Source organism: Diceros bicornis, chromosome 5 (assembly GCF_020826845.1).
Source record: "Diceros bicornis minor isolate mBicDic1 chromosome 5, mDicBic1.mat.cur, whole genome shotgun sequence".
In the NCBI taxonomy this organism is placed as follows: Eukaryota; Metazoa; Chordata; class Mammalia; order Perissodactyla; family Rhinocerotidae; genus Diceros; species Diceros bicornis.
This window is the reverse complement of record NC_080744.1, coordinates 4,564,454-4,582,791: the sequence shown is the minus strand read 5'-3', so window position 1 is coordinate 4,582,791 and position 18,338 is coordinate 4,564,454. Positions and strand designations below refer to the sequence as shown.

Here is an 18,338-nt window from a genome sequence, read left to right as displayed (position 1 = left end):
AGGGAAGTGTTAACTGTCTTATTTCCATTTTTAACTTATATTTTCCATTTTTAATTAATTTTTATAAATCATTTTATATAGTTTCCTCAAGATTCTTTGTTCAACTTTATCTAACAAGGATCTTCCAAAAATAACTTTGGCCTAGGTTTTCCTATAAGGAAAGTCCTCATTGAAGGCTTGTAGATGCAATGTGTGATAGATCTTCTGCTGATTTTGCTCCCTTTCCCACACGTGTTCTCTTTTTTAAGAATGTTGAGTAAAAGTGCTCCTGTTTATTATACAAATATACAAAATACAGTCAAAGCACCCATAATATTTCCACACAGAGAATCAGTGATTCCTGCTCACACATCTGTAACCAGCAAATCAATGCCATGGTACCCAAACCAGGACAATGGTTGCCAGCGGATACTTGTACCCAGTGATCACCATCACATTTCTCAAGAATATTTACATAGTCCATCAATTTGCCTGTTAAAATCTTACATAGCTGATTTACAACACTTTTATAATTTTCTCCTTAACTACTGAACTGGATCTGCTCTGGCAACCATATCAAAACACTGCAATAGATAAATGGTTGCCACTGCCCACTTGCACAAGGACTAGAAATTGTTTTCATGTTCCAATTTTCTGTTAACAAAAATACAACATTTATATATAACTGAAGTTTCTATTTTGCTCTTTCATCCCTAACACCCAACTCATTGGCATAACTTGAGCACAGACCTACAACAGTCATTCTAAATTACAGTTAGTACTGAAATCTCTAAGTAGGCATTTGCTGAATTTTTCTTCAAATTTTATTTTAAATAGGAATTGTTCTTTATCATTCAGTAGCGTCTTTTCTTTTCTCTTTCACTTTCTCCTTTGGGGCCTTCTGAGGATAATTACAAAGCAGTAAGAGAAGAATTGGGTGGAAGAACTACAGACAAAGAACTCGAAGGCTCTTCCTCTTGCTGAAGCTGATGGGATAAGTGACTGGGACCAAGCCCTTGACCTTCCATTAGCTTCAGGTTCCTACTCTTCATTTTGTGAATTTTAGATGTAGACTTTTCCTGTCTTTATCAATGAGCTCTCATGAAAATTAAATGAAATAAGGTGGTTAAATAAATAACATAGTGGTTAAAAAGAAGTAATAGAAAATATAAGATAATACTATGGCAGGGAACAATTTATTTAGCAACATTATTTTCCACTGATTTATTTAATTTGCTTGAGAAATCCACTACAGTTCCTTGAATACAAATTTTGCTCGTAGAAATTTTTTGAAAAAAATTAAACCAACCCTAGAGGAGTATGCATTTATATGTAATTATACATTTAAGTTTTTAGATGCCATGGGATGCTAAATTGATAAATCAGTACCTTGCTTTCTCTTGTTTAGGTTCCTGCTAATGTTTTATTTCTTTTTAATTCTGGTGAGTGTATGTTACAGTGATTTATAGTATGGTTAGGCCAGATAGTTTCTTGGAGAAAGATCAGTTTTCTTGAGGGTGTACTCATCTTCTCCTTGACTTACTGCTACCCAAAATAACATGTGCTGGCAACAAGGATACTATGCACTTGTAAAGGAAACCAGACCACAGTGGGAAAACCCACTCTCAATGTTAAGCAATGGAACATGGCATCTCTCTTGCCAACTGAGCAAACCTGAGCAAATCTGAAGGGTTTACTCTGGAGCTCATAAAGAGTTGGGCATCAGAGAATCTACTTTCAATTTCCCTGGGGGTGGCACCATATATTGATCATGAAATAACACAGGGTGAGGTCAAGGAACACCTTCATGAACCTTCCATAATTCCAATAATCAGATATTTAAATGAAAAGAGAAAGAGATAATGTAAGAATCACAGATCTCAACTTATCCCATTGTATTATCACTGCTGTTATCCACCTTGTCCAATCACTGATAGCTATCTGCAATTGGGACATATTTCTAGGGGGAAAAAAAGACCTCAAGCCTTCTTGAGTTTCATAGGTTGCTTCATAGATGTGATTTATCAAGAGATAACCATTCTGAGCACTATCTTTGCCTACTACAAAGCATCACTATATTCAGTTAGCTTTGACAGACTGAAGAAGCTTGCTGGAATATCAGGTTCCAAGTATCAGTACACAGTGGTGTTCTCAAACCACTGTTTTTACCTTATGGTGTTGGTACCTGGCACAGACATAAAATAACAGATGGCAGAGAGATATCAATTGTTTTCCATTCAAGAGCAGTGTCACATACAAAACTCAATTATGCACAAATTGACACAGAAGCCTTTTATACAAGAAGTTTTACCAGCTACCTCTACATCTGTGCCTTTATTATTTGTACCAACATAGCCTCTTTCTGCGGATTCTTTCTGAGGTTAAGCTACTCCCTTTAACGATAAAGCACTGGAGGGCTTTTCTCAACACTAATGACCAAATAAAATGGAAGAATATCGAAGGCTGACAACCTAAGTATCTGCGAACACCGATCACAGAATGTCCCAACCACCTTCCCTGAAAACATTGATGTAAGATTTTCTTTGATTCTCATTTACAGGCTGATTAAATTCATGATTAACGTTGTTGGATACTAGATAGCCTGAAATAGGCTATTGAGGAAATTTCCAAAACAGAAGCTTCTTAAGTAAAGCTTCAACAGAAATCATCTACTCAAAGACACAATGAATTTTTTAGCATGCTGTCTTAGTTTTCTTACAATCACACTGGCAAGTTGTTTGTCCCAAAGCATCAGTAGTAAGCTGTATCTGATTGATGAGGACTGATTTAATTGTTGAAGTAAGTAGAACTAACTTATTCTAACCTGTCAAGAATGTCTGATTTTCTATCAGAAATTACTCAGAAGCCTTGGTTAAGAATGCTTATTGATTTTCAGGACCATTCTGGAAGAAGGAATTTATGTCTCTTAAAGGTAACTTCTCACATTTTCTCAAAGTGGCCTTAGTTTTCTTTTAAGTCATTACAGCGATGCTCACAACTCTGTCCCAGTTTATCTATCTATCTATCTATCTATCTATCTATCTATCTATCTATCTATCCATTATCTAGCTCCCAGCCTCCTATCTCTGTCATCACTTATTCTAAACACTTGTTCTCTTTCATCTCTCTTCCTTGGACCACAATCATGAGAACAGGAGGACACAGTGGAACGTGAGGGAGGACAAACCAAAGGGCTCCCTCCCAGGAGGGCATTCTGCTCTCTCATGTGGCCACCACACCCTCCCCAGTCACGTCACCCCTGTCTGTCCAGCACGTCGAATTTCCTCACGCCTGCTCATCCGTCTCTTATTTTCTATTGTTCTAGTTTTCCTCTCCTTTATTCATATTCTTTTTTCTCACAACTCTCACCTCCCAATTTCTCTGTGAAATTTAAAATTTCAGCATGAAAACAATACTAGAATAAGAGGAAGAAGAAAATGTGGAGGCACAGGTTTAAATCAGCATGAAAGAGGTAAATATAAATCTTGAAAATGCCACGAGCAAGTTATTATTCCGTTAGAAAGCGTGTATATTGTCCTACTGTAGCGTCAATGAACTCTGATCCTAAATGGTATTTACTAACTCTCTTCAAGGAAGCGTACATTTCAAATTTTTATGACATATTCCCTCTACTGTCATAGTGAAGATGCCTTTTTAAGATGGTACTAGTTAGCAAAGTCATATAGGAATGTGGGAGAAGGGTTGTCTTTTTGCTTCTTTCTGTACTTTTTTTATTGTGTCCTCAGACTCATAACGGGAGAATGTGCTGATTATTTCATAAATTATGAAGAATAGGAACAGGAAACAGGTCAAATAAAAAGAAGCAGAATTGTTAGAATTATTGAGAATTTATATTTACCTTATTGAATAGACAGGAAAAAGGAGTTGATGGAAAAAATCAAGAAAAGTAGCATAATTCTGACCCCACATCTCAGACGGCTGCTGCCATAAAATCTAATGGGAACATAAGCAACTTAATAGAAACTGAAACACCAGGGAAACCAAGGCTAGATTCTGACACGTTGGCTGATACAAAGACTGCTGATGCTGCGTGTGGTGACAGCAGCGTTTCCACTCTCTAAAGACCCCGGGTAGCAGTTTGACACCAGGGTAGGCATATTATGGACGGGGAGAAGCTGACGAGATTCAAGAGGACTCACAGAAAACAAAATACTAATGACGAGAATGAGCAGGCACAGCCTTCGTCTACGCCAGGAAGGACGCCATATGTAAGCCGGAAAGAGGGGTGGATGGAGCAGAGCTTTAAGAAATCTCCAGATCATCTGATCTACCTGTTTCTTCTCAGGGAGAATTGAAATTCATGTTCAATAATGATTTTGTCATTGGAAGGAGAAACGGATTTTCATTTCAGAACAGATTCCTTTAGAAGAGTGATTTTCAAGTGTTTCTCCACCATGACACTTGGACAGTAGCCTCACGCACAATGCGATCCCATGTGCTCTCCGACTAGGAGCAGGGACTGTAAAACGCTATGTGCTACATGCAGTTCCTGGACTGCTGGCATCGACTCTACCCCTCACTTTAGAGTGTATCCCAGGCATAACCTCAAACTTGCTTTAATTTCTATTTAAAAAGCAAACCTAAGTCACAAAATTTAGTACTTTATACTAACAGAAAATTGCTCATCATATGCGCCTACAACTCTCTGCCCGTTTTTCACTTTTCTTTGCACCTCTCCATATAGCTCTCTGAATTCTAGTGTCATTATAAACCTCTGCATCTGTGTCCACATAGTGTGCCCTAATTCCACTAGCAGCTCTTAGTGGCTTGTTACATTTGTATGGGTTAGGAATACTTCCAGGAAAGCGAGGGGAAAATGGAACTTCTCTGAAATATCAGGACAGGATAGTTGCAGCGAAATCAAAGCCCACTGTGAAGACAATAAAGTAGACATGCCTGGGGAAAGTGATTTTTACAGGAGAATGAACCAAGGGTAAATAAAAATACAGGGGGGAAAGCTTATATTTTTTAATCTTGGCAAGTGACAGTATGTGACTAATCTCTTTTTCGACATGGCTAGAATTACATAATGTTAGTATTATGATGAGAGAGACTAAATATAACATCAGCTTAAATGGTCTGATGGCACTTGCTACTCAAAACACATCCAGTTAAGTCCCGAGTGACTGTGCCAATGGGAGAGTACAAGAGACAGATAATATGAATAACGGATTGCTGCTTCTCTCAAAATGGAGCCATTTAGATTGCATTTTATGAGAGCAAGAACTCTACACAGGCATTAACACATGCTCTATATGATGGGCCACCTGGGACAGCACCAGGGGGCGGAGGAGAAAGTGGCAGAGACCACAAAGAGTGGCTCATCAAGCGGATCGTGAATATTTTATAAAATCACAGGATTCTCAGAGGTGGAAGAGATAACAAAGGCCAGCAGTTCAACAGTGCACTTAGTGCCAGAATTCCTGCTATCATTTCCTGCTGTTCAGTTCATCTGTATCATGAAACTAAAATTCCAGCTCCAAATTTCACATATATGACAAAATATTTGCCCTGTCGTATCTTATGTAAGGCAGGCTATTATACAGGATCAGTCCCTTACATAATATAGTGTAGTTAAGAGCTTGCAGGTTCAAATCCAGACTTTACCACTTGCTAGACACATGGCCCTAAAATATATGAACTCAATTTCTCTTAGGCTTCAATTTTCACCCCTGTATAAAGAAGGTGATATTAGTGCTTATCTCATAGATTTGTTTTGAGAATTAAATAACGTATAGGAAGCACTTAATGTAGCCCCTTGTCCCCTGTTTGTTGGCTATTGTGAAGGTTCTGCAGAGCACTAGTCCTGAGAGGCTGGTTTACTAGAACATAAACCCCACGAGAGCAGGCAGTTGTTCAGGGCTGTTTACTGTGGTAATTCAAGGACTCATTAAATATCTCTTGAATAAGTTTAAAAGATACTAAAAATGTTTTACAGTAAAATTTGGAAAAAGCTGGAGGTTCTATTCTCTTGGGAATCCATGACATGCTTTAACAAACAAAAGGTGTGGAGAAGTACTATAAACAGGTACAGGAAACAAAACCTGTTGACATTTGTTAAGCATTTTCCAAAAATGTTAACCACTCCTTTTACTTTTGAGTTTCTGCTAATGTCTAGAGTTGCATGCAATGCATGTTGGAGAATGGTGTCTTTGAAATGCTATATATATGAAAAGTAAAATCAAAGATTTCAAATAACTTCTGGTAAGGATACTAGATACAGATTGATAATAAAATACAAATTTTACTGTAAAATACATCACAGTTTACTTTGTTATACATAGTAATATGCTTAGTAATTTAATTAAGTGCCAGAGAAGGTATAAAAATCAAGCTTCTAGTTATTGACTTGTCTTCATATATGGAATCACACACACACACACACACACACACACACGACAGGGCTAGAAAATACAGGAGCAAGAGATTGTCGATCACTTCCATGAAGGATTAGGGGATTATGACGACAAGCATCAGAGTACAGACCCTGAATTAGGCTTTATGCTCAGTGATTTATTTTCCGGCTACCATCTGATCCTTCAATATGAAATAAGTAGTGTTAATATATTTAACTTGTCTTCTTGGGGTCATATAGCCAGACATTTTTTATTATAATGAATGTACTTCCTATTCTGTCCTTTAATATTTCTATTTAAAGTTCTGTGGAAATGTCACACTTTCAATAGAAACTTCAGGATACAGAATAATAATAGGGAGGACATCCTCTTCTTTAGAAAGGTCATCTCTTGAGGATTATTTAAATCCTTTATGAAATGTAAAGAAGCTCTTATAGCTTTCAGAAAGAAAAGAAACAGTATTCTCATCTTCGTACCTAGACAACAATTTTTTTTCACTAAGTATTGACTTGTCTGAACTATTTATCAAACAAAACACTTGTCAAATAGCAACACCAGCCATCACTCAATAATTTATCATAATAGTCCCTAATACCTCCCTTCTCTTTTCATTTATGTCCTAAGATTCAAAGCAGCAAAGTTTAGTAATCTATGGCTTTAATACTTAAGCTACTTGGTAGTTTCATATCCACTAAATGGTACAAACAAAAATAACAATATTTTTTCATGAAAAAAGTTAATGATGTCTATGAGGACATTTCCAAACACATAACTTACATCAATAGTTAATCAATTGCTTTTCTCTCAGGCTTGAATGTTTCTAAAGAAAAAAATGTGAAATTATTTTATCAACTGAAACCAAAAAGCAGTTATGTTTCCTTACAACAGCAAGACGAACAAAATAGTTAACGCAACACCTGTTTTATAATAAACTCTTAAAATTAAAAGTAAACTTCCAGATATCTTTGTCCATTCAAAACGCTGGAACTTTGCTAGATCATTATCCATCATCCCAGAGAATTCAGTATAAGTCTCTCTTGGATCCCACTGAAAGGTCGAAATACAGAAAGAGCCTTGTTACACGTTGGCTTTTTGTCATGGACTCAGAAAAATGCATAATTGTGTGATTTAAATAGAAGGAGAATAATTGCTTGCAACTCATGATTCCATGATTTGGTGAGAAAAGCTAGTCCTAAATATAATCTTTCTGTCAAAAGAGTAAAACTAACAGTTGCTATCAGCAGTTGAGGTGTACACCATGACAACGAACCTGTTTCTAGGGAAATGATTAGAGAACCCTCACACAGTTCAAGTCCCTGGTGTGAACACGAGCACAGAAAGGAAAGAACACTCCACAGCAAGTCTAACTTGGAATTTCGTATTTGGAGGTGACTTTAGTCATTAAAGTGTCCACTGTGAAATGAAATCTGTATTTCTATTCAAAAGAAATAAATAAAAGATAAATTCTACCAAAATTACCTGAAGAAATCCATGGCAATTTTCCATGTAAGTAACTAGTCAAGAGTTTTAAACAAAATTTTAAAAATCTCACAGTTGTTTTCTTCCAATGAGAGGATAATTACTTACAGCTCCATGATTGTTACAATGAAGCACTATAGAACAATTTACTAATAATCTATATACTGTAGTATATAGATGATAGTAGCTGGTGGCAATAATTTATGTCTAATTTTATTATACATTACAATTTTATTACATATTACAATAGTGCAGTGTAGAGATGTTTTATTTGTACAATGGTTTTCACTGTTGCAGAGAATATTCTGTCATATCATTCTGATCATTTATTGGTACATTTCTCATAGCAGCTAGATAGAGACTTGAGTTCTCCAGCAATCATATACTTATTTGCACTTTGCTAAAAGCTACCATGTAATGAGCATAGCTACGTAAATTGTGTCACTTTTGATATGTCAGAGAAATTAAATTTGGAACTCAGCTCTAAGAAATAAATTGTAAGACAAAAATAGCTTCCAGAATCGTCCTGATTATTCCTGAGCCATGCATGAAGTTGATTAATGACACAGCAATATGGCCTGACTAACCAAATCACTTACACATTTAATACTGACAATGGGAAATGAGTGATATGAAAACATTTTCAACCAAATGTCCTGAAATTGTATACCTCTTTCCCCAATAACTGAATTACCAACCTTGAGCTTTACTTGTCTCTTTAGTTATTTACTGTGGATACTTACATATATACAAACAATTTCTTCTCATACACTAGGAAAGTCACCTCTGATGAAAAAGATGTTAATAGGTTATTAGGAAAACATAAATATTTTTTTATTTGCCTAGTGATATGATGATGTGATGCAGTCTTTTAATAAAATAGCATTGTTTATTAAGCATAGTTTTCAGATTTTATCCCAGTTATCCATAAATGGATATGAATTATTCAAAAACCACCTGAAAACTATTTTTCCACTCTATCAACATTTCTAGAAGGTTCCTTCATTACCTAGTTAGGTTCTCATCCTAAAGTACTTCATACTGAATAATCAATTTCAAATCCTGTGCATTTAAATTACTGTTAATAAATAGTATTTATAATGAATTTTACACAATTATCACCTTTCCCCCTATGTTATTCTTATATACTATGGTCCTTGTTGACTATTTCTATTTAATTCATTCAAGTTTTTATATTTCTGCTTTAAGCAGCTGTGTAGTAAAAGTAAAGAATTTAGCCTTGCACAAAGAGAGGTCTGGCCTTCACCCTCAGCCTCTGGAGGGTAATCTGTGTCATATCTGATAGAAATGTCTTTGTTCAGGGTGGGAGCTGGCCACGCCAGACTGTCTTGGGTTAGTCACACGAGAAGGACCAACCATGGGATTTAGGGTGGGGGCTTTGTGTCACTCAGTGTTAGTTGATGGAGACTGAGTTCAGCCATGTGGGCAATCAATCAATCAATCAATCAGTTATGCTCATGTAATGGAGCCACAATAAAACCTCTAATCACTGAAGCTTGGGTAAGTTTCCTTGGTTGACAATACTCCATGCACATGGTCACACATCAACGCTGGGGGCTAAGGTATACTGGTTCCTTGGGGAAGACAATGGAAGCTTCACAGTTGGAACCCTCTGTGACTCTTCCTCTGGCTGATTTTAATCTGTCTCTTTTCCCTGTAATACACTGTAACTTTAAATACAATAGCTTTCAATGAGTTTTATGAGTCATTCTAGCAAACTATCAAATCTAAGGGTGGTTTTGGAGACCGCTTGAGCCAACCCTTGCAGTTGGTGTCAGAGTGAGGGCAGTCTGCAGAGAACTGTGTCCTCAAACTTTGCAAGTTGGCTAACTCCCAGGCAGAAGTGCTTAGATGACACATTAACTAAAAGGCAAACACACCCACACGCACACACACAAAACACTCAAATACATAGCACAGCAACTCAGTCCAAATATGAAAATTAACGTCAACAGACCAAACTATAGATCAACAAATATATTTCAGTATCTTACTGTCAGTGCCATGTGTGCTTTCTCTCATGCTTCTTGCACTATAAAGGGATTTTAATAATTAATTCAAGTATTGGTGCAAAACAACCTTCAATATAAAGCAAAACAGCTTTAAATATAAAGCCTCTAGAAGTGCAAGTATTAAGGCATTAATTTCATTTCTTGATGCAAAGGAAATAACCATACGGCATAGTGGAAAAAGCAATTAAATATAACTCCCTGTAATCTTTTTATTTTTTTTTTTTAAACACAAAGAGTAGTGCCTTTAATCAGTTCTCTTAAGACATTATTTTCAGACCTTCCTTCATTACAGGATTATTGTTGTGGATGCATCCACATCTGTCAACATCAATATTAAAACAAAGTGCTTGGAATCCATAATGCATAGGAATGTTTATACATTTTTTTAATGTATAGGTGCAGAGCAAAACAATATTTCTGAAATCTGATCAGAGTAGAATATTTCTCTGATCAAACAGAGACGGTAGACCATTATATGGTGACGAATATAATTTTATGAAAAGAATTTGAGGCACCATTAAAACAGATGAATTAGAATTGGAATTTTAAAGTAAAATAAAACAAAAAATTTCTTTTTACTCTGCTTCCATGTTTATTCTACTGTATCATCATCATCTACCATGACTTTATCAAATCATTCTCCATTAGAACTAATTAGGGAGTTTGTGGTGCTCAAAATCTAAATCAAGATCGTCTGAATTGGCAGATTGGGTAGGATCCTGGGTTTCTACACTTTAATAAGCTCTCCAGATGATTCTGCTGCATGTAAAGTTTACAAACTACTAATCAATTAAATTAAAAGTTTCTTGAGAACTGGATTTAACATACTGCTTTGCAATAAGTAAATGTTTGTGGAATTTAAATTAACCGCTTTCTAGGAATTAAAATTTTCAATATTGTACCATTTAACTATAATTGTTTCATGAATTTCAGTGAATTTGTCAGGTAATATATGTGTTTAAATTATTTCTATGACAATTGTTTTGTGTGACAGTATCTTTTGCTGAATTCGTTATCAGAAACGAACTCTTGCTAGTTGTTCTGAATGTCTTAATATTTCACTTGACAATCTTTAAATCAGAGGTTTTTTTCAGTAGAAAAAAAGTTATGTCTTCCGCACAATTTTATGAATGTGAAAATTCAGTTCTTCACATATTTTAAAACAGGGAAGGAATAAATATAATGAAACTATCCTAAAGCATTTTTAATGTAACAATAAATGTTTATATTTGCTTCATTAATATAAAACTATCCCTTATATTATTCAGATGAAAATATAATAAGAATTTGAAATAAGAATTTGGGATTAGAGCAAGATAAAGATCAAATTTCTCAAATTCCAACATGTTTCCTTTAAAAGTGAAATATTTATTTCAGCTGGTTGGAAAAAAATGAGAATGTCATTTCATTTTTTCACATTAAAAAAAAACTGGTCTATGGCCAGCATCTATTGACTTCTAAGCCAGCGGTCAGGTCTTAATCATATATACCACTTGTCCTTGGGGTAGGAAAAAAGTAAGAATACGTGAATAATTTTATAAAGTCTTCAAGTGATATCCTGAGAGTGATGAGACAGTAGTATTATTTTCATACCTTTTAGGAAAAGCTTTTTATTCCCTAAGTTCTGCAATTACTTTTAAAGAACACCAAATTTCTGCTGATAGAAAATTAAATTACAACATTTTTGGATTATCGTGTTAAATTTCTGTGGGCTCAACATTATTCATATTCAAAACACAAAGGGAAATTAAAATATTTGTCATGTTTACAAGTATTACTTGCAAAATTCCATTACAATGGAAAGGAAGTATGATGAATAAGTTCTAGGTGTGACAACTATCAGTGTCATAAAGAATCACTCCTTCTGTGGACACTCTGCATTCAAAGGTTTATGAATGTAAATATTTTGTATATATCTCTTCTTTGTCAGGAAAATGATGGTTCTATTATTTGCAGCTGATGAATAATCCCTATTGAGTATCATCAGAAAAAATAAGAACCAAGAGAAAGAAGTTTAGACAAAGAGAAATGGATGGCAGAGAAGGAAAAACAACTTATTTTAGTCCTCAGGGAAAAAAAGAGAAATGAAGTGAAATATCATGAAACTTAGAAAACAATTTCTAGGACAGCTTGGTGGCTGCCAGAGGCGAAGGGGCTTAGGGACATAAAGGGGGTCAAGAGAAACAAACTTCCAGTTATAAAATAAATGTCATAGAATTTAATGTACAGCATGGTGAATATAGTCAATAATATTGTATTGCATATTTGAAAGTTGTTAAGAGAAGAAATCTTAAAAGTTCTCATCATAAGAAAAAAAATGTTGTAACTTGATATGGTGATGGATGGTAACTAGACTTACTGCGGTGATCGTTTTGCAATATACACAAATATCAAATCATTATGTGGTACACCTAAAACTAATATAATGTTATATATCAATTATACCTCAATAAAAAAAAGAAAATAATTTCTCTGTCTATGAGGAGTAAAGAAACCAAGCCACTCGTAAGAAGGGTGGAACTCATGAAGCTATCTTGGGAGACCTGGGGTTATATAAACATATATTGGAGAAAGGTTTAGAAATGCACTGCCCAACAAGCTTAATAAAGCTAAGTAGGTTAAATAAAGGTTACGTAAACTTTGTTCAATCTGGAAACTGCAAGATCAAGCTCTTCTGCGTTTCTGAATCCAATAAAAGAACCGGAGGTGGAAACCAATAGCATTGAGACATAAAATGAGCAAGGCTCATGGAAGATTAGATACTCTTACAAAATTCCTTTTAATATAGATATTTTCTGCAAAATGAAAATAATTAAAATCATTTTTCAAACTTTCCAGAAGAGACAGTTTGAAATTTATTTTATCAACTGTGTATAGTAAATGGGCTTAATTATTCACTACCCCTCATTACTAATTAAATATGTATATGACATCATTTATATGATTTTAACTAGTGGATTGACTTTATATTATTTCAAGGCTTATAAGATGGACAAAGGGTTTAATACCTTCATTCATAACCTTGATCTCCCTTTCTTGTTTTTCCCATACAATTTTAAGTTGTCCATCTGTAAATTGTTCTACCATGGGACATTTCAGAACATAACCCTTCCAGTAGGAAACATTCTACTGTTTATTAAATTACCCATCAATAAAACAATAAAGTGGAATAGAAATTCAGATTGGAATGTAGTGAATGAAAAACACTATCTCAGGTATAAGCTAATTATCATTATGCTTTTCATTCCTCAGCTCAAATAAAACTTGAAATTTTTTGGGTCAAATTTTAAAAATGGCAACTTGAAATAAATATGATTTAAGTATAATTGCAGAATCAGAAGGCCAAAATTCTATTATTACCACAGCAAGTAAAAAAGAAAAGCTACAATACAGTCTATCTATTTTGCACTGTTAGTGCTAATAAAAGTAATAGCTATCTCTAGTATAAAAATTTCTTTTGATAATTGAAATTACAAGCATTAGTGGAAAACCAGTATTTATAGGTAGTTACATAACAGGCTGCTTGATTTTTTTTAAACACCTATTAACGTCAAGTGTTTTTCAAATTACAGGCACAATATTACTTGATTCTAAAACTGGTGCAACATCTCAAAAAGTCTTATGTTCTTTTGCAGTATAATTGGAATCTAGAAAAACATTTTTTTTTTTTTTTTTGCGGTTTCTCTGTAGTCTATTGATAGATGTATTTACAATGAGGCAAACTTATTTTCATAAGAAATTACTGAATAACAATAAATCCAACATTATTTAAATATTTAAAATACTGGCTACAGAAGAAGGGAGAGGGATGTGAAGGAAATAAGAGAAGCCATAGCTTCCCTCATCAGCTTAGAAACCACAAGAGATGGCAATCTCCCTCTCCCTCTTCCTCCCTCTCTCTCCTCGTCTCTCTCTCTCTTTGGAGCATTGGTGGTATCAATCCTCTCTTCTGAAATTTTGAATCACCATGACACATATTTAAATTGATGAAGAGATAGCCTAGAAGAGCACAAATACCTAACAAATAAAGACATGCTAGATCATCTACTCCATCTTCCTCCACATATTTCTAGCTGGGTTTCACGAGAATGATGTAAGCTCATTAGATGTAACAAATAGGATTTAATTGTGGTGAAGTTTAAAGTCAAACACCTGAGTTGGAATCCTAGCACTGCCTTTTGTTAGCTGCACAAATTTTATATGTCATTTATCCTTTACAACTTTTAGTTTACCTGCCTAAAGATAAGTGCAAATATATGTATAAGAACAGCAAAAATATTATAGCTAAAAAGTTATACTAATATTACTGGCTGCCATTTATGCGATACGGTATGTCAGGCACACTTAATGCTCATGACAACACTGAGTTAGACATTATGATATCTATACAATACACAGGAAGCAGAAGGATAGAAACCCTGACTTCAAAGCACATAACTGCTATTAAGGATAATAATACCTTCTTTGCCTAGGTTCCAGGCAGTTGTGAATATATAATTTAAAAATGTGTGAAGGATCTTTATAAATTAAACTGCTAACTGTGAGGTGTGACTATTACCACATGGAATTTAAAGAGAAGCTTTTCAAAGGAAGAGGAGCTGTCCTAACTTCACGAAGAAATAGGATAGAATGATGATCGAACTTTAGAATCAGAAATAACACAAAAGCCTTCGAGATCATCTAGGCCTTTGCATTCCACAAGTTCAAAAATAAGACACGAGGTAGTTAAATGAACTGCCTAACATCAGGCAGTAGGTAGCAGCAGATCTGGGAAGGGAACTGGATTTCTTAGCCTCCTAACTCCATGGTATGTTAGCATCCCTAAGGGAGCTGTACTTGAATATCTGACTTTTCACGGATAATCTTCCTCCAAGTATCAACAGGTGGAAGCAAATAATAACATTTAAATCCTAAGCAATCCTTTGATTATTAAACATACTTTGATTTTAAAACTAAGCACATTACACATTATTTTAATGTGACATCTAAGGAAAACAGGTTAATTTTTCAAAGTATTTTAATTGAGAACAAAGTATTATTTCATCAACCCAGCTGTTCAGGATGTGGACAGAACATTTACTCATGTTTCCAACACTAGCCCAGGGGAGGAGACAGTAGATACATAGTCTGGAAGCCAATCATTCTATTTCAGAACAAACAAATTGCCTATTCTGAGCTGCCAAATCAGGAAGAAGAAGGAAAAAATTTCAAGTCACTTATGCAACCACATTAGGAGTACAAAATCGAATCATAAATTAAAGCTGGAAAGAAATGTGATATGCAAACGTGGATAAGAAACTCAGCTGAGTAAAAGCATAATCCCAGGAAGAGAAGAAAAAGTTTATATAAGTGCTCTATGAAATAAGATAGCTTACTAAGAAATCGAATTTTGTAAAGTAAGTGTTTATAGATGAGCAGTTAAAACAACGAAACAGGATGAAGGGAGAATTGAACCCTATAGAAACAAAATGAGTACCAAAACAACCAATAATAAAAATTAAAAAACAAATTAGAAACAAGAAGGGACAAAATACACATGGCTGAGAGTTGAGTTACTAACATAGTGCAAAGACTGAATGTAACCAGGGTACCTGTATACAGAAAAAGAAAGAAACTTCACAAATCAGAAAGGAACTAGTAAACAGGGAGGTCAAACACTCACTAATATAAAAATAAAGCATTCCTAAGGTAGTGATCTGAACAAATGAAATTGAAAATTAGCCAATATACAAAAAGTTTTTCTTAAAATAAAGAACCCACCATATTCAAAAAAAAAAAAAAAAATGATGTAGAATGCTCAAACACTAGTATACGTCCTGGTTAGGTTACTGAACTTCAAGGATAAAGATGTCGTTCTTCAGCAAACCAGCAGAATAAACTTCCTGGAGAAGCGTTGGCAGCGACAGTGCTGGAAAATAAATTCCAGATATTTCACAGAAACAATCAATCGAGTAATACCTATACATGGAAAAATACACCTAATCAAAATGTCATTAAACTATAAAAGCAAGAGTAAAAGATTCTCAAACATATATATATATTTGAAGTCAGGATATATAATACCTGTTATCTCCATTTTGTGGGGTGGTGGTAACTGATGATAAAATCCAGCCCACTGAGGGAGGGGTCAAAATGAAGACATTGGGAATGCAGAAGTTAAGTAAAAAGGATTGGTGGTGGGCATTGAATTGATGTGATACAATTAGACTAATACTATATTTACAAAATAACAATTATAAATCAGAATGTAAATTACACAAGCTTTCACAATGTAAAAATGATGATAAAGCTTACAAAATTAAGGAAGTTAATGAAAGGAGATTGAAGAAAGACTAAGAAGGCTTAAATTCAAGAATATTATCTGAAGATTTTACATATTGTTAAAAAATACATGTTTCCAGACTTTTAATTTTTCTCATAATTAATTGAATTAATTAATTGCTTTTTTTAATTGCATTAATTTCTTTTTTCAAACTTAGAGAAATCTTTGAGGAGACAAAAATCTGTTGTGGTAAAGAAATAATTCTTAGAAACTAAGCAATTCAGTAACAAATTTATTTTTACATTAAAAATATTTTAATTTACTTAAATTTTAATTTAATATATTTGATGTAGTATATTTAATACGATCTTTTTTGAGATGAATATTTGTGTTAACCTGTCTTACCAGTTTTATTGAGGTATAACTTTATTGAGGTATATAACTGACAAAAAGTGAACTGTACATATTTAAAATGTATAATTTAATATGTATAGACATATATTTTGACAAATCTATGAAACCATCACCACAACCAAGGTAGAGAACATGTCCATCACCCACATGTTTCTTATGCTGCTTGGTAATTCCTTCCTCCTAATCCTCCTTCCCCACCTCTTCCCCAGACAAAAAATGATCTGCTCTCTGTCACTATAGATTAATTTGCATTTTCTAGAATTCAATGTAAATGTAATGAAGCATTATGTACTCTTTTTTTTTGTCTGGCTCCTTTCACTAAGAATAATTATTTTTAGGTTCATACATGTTATTGTGTGTGTCATTCCTTGTATGGACATATCACAGTGTGTTTGTCCATTCACCTGTTTGCAGACATTTGACTTGTTTCCAGTTTTTGGCTATTATAACCAACAATGCTGTGGACGTTTGCGTATAAGTCTTTGAGTAGACTTATGGCTTCATTTCTCATTGGTACACACCTAGGAGTGGAATGACTGGATCATAATGATAGGTGAAAGTTTAGTGTTTAAAAAAATCTACCAAACTGTTTGCCATAGTCATTGTACCCTTCAATATTCTCAACAGCAGGGTATGTGAGTACACCAGCTATTGACATTCACCAGCACTGAGTATGGTCAGTCATTTCAGTATTAGCCATTAACAATAAGAGTGTAGTGGTATTTCATTGTGGTTTTAATTTGCATTTCCCTGAGGAGCAATACTGCTGAGTACACTTTCATGTGATTATTTGCAATCCATATGTCTTCTTGGTGAAGTTCTATTCAAATCTTGCCCATATTCTTTTAGGTTGTTTTCTCATTATTGAGTTGAGAATTCTTCACATATTCTGGGTTTGCAAATATTTTCTTCCACTCTGTGGCTTATCTTTTCACTCTTTATCAGTGTCTTTCAAAGAACAAAAGTTTTTTTTTTATATATATATATATGTAATGTTCAATTTATCATTTTCTTTAATGGATTGTGTTTTTGCTGCTGCATCTAAGAAATCATAAAACTATGTTACTTGTAAAAGAAAACACAGAAGAAACTCTTTGTGACCTTGGATTAGACAAAGATTTCTTAAAAACAACACCAAAAACACAATGCATAAAAGAAAGAAATGATAAATTAGACGTTATCAAAATATTAAAAAACTTTTGTTGAAAGACACTTAAAAGAACAAAAAGACAGGCCACAAACTGGGACAAAATATTAGCAAATCATATATTTGACAAACGATGTGTATCCAGAATATGTAAAGAATTTTCAAAACTCAATAATGAGAAAACAATAAAAACTGGACAAGATTTGAATATACCCTTCACCAAAGAAGCTAAATGGATGGCCAACAATCACATGAAAAGATACTCAACATTATTACTCACAATGAAAATGAAAATTAATGATACATTTTGTGTTAATTTTTTTATATGGAGCAAAGGGTGGATTGCAGCTCACTTTTTGGCATATGGAAATCCAGTTGTTACAATTTATTGAAAAGATTACCTTTTCTCCACTAAATCGCCTTTACACATTTGCCAAGAATAAGCTATCTCATATACGTGTGGATTTATCTACATTCTGTTCCACTATCTGTTGGTCTATTTTTGTGTGAATACCACACTCTGTCTTTGTGATAAGCCTTAAGATCCGCTAGTGTTAACCATCTAACTTTGTTCTTCCTTCTCAAAGTTGTTTTGGCTATTATAGTTTCTTTATATTTCCATATAAATTTTAGAATCAGCTTGTTGA

The 18,338-nt window shown here is 34.2% G+C and overlaps 1 protein-coding gene across 1 annotated transcript in view; it reads right to left on the bottom strand.

Moving 5' to 3' along the window:
• Nucleotides 1-18,338, bottom strand: part of MDGA2 (MAM domain containing glycosylphosphatidylinositol anchor 2) — a 786,958-nt gene that overhangs the window by 141,616 nt on the left and 627,004 nt on the right. The gene's annotated exons all lie outside the window — the stretch shown is intronic.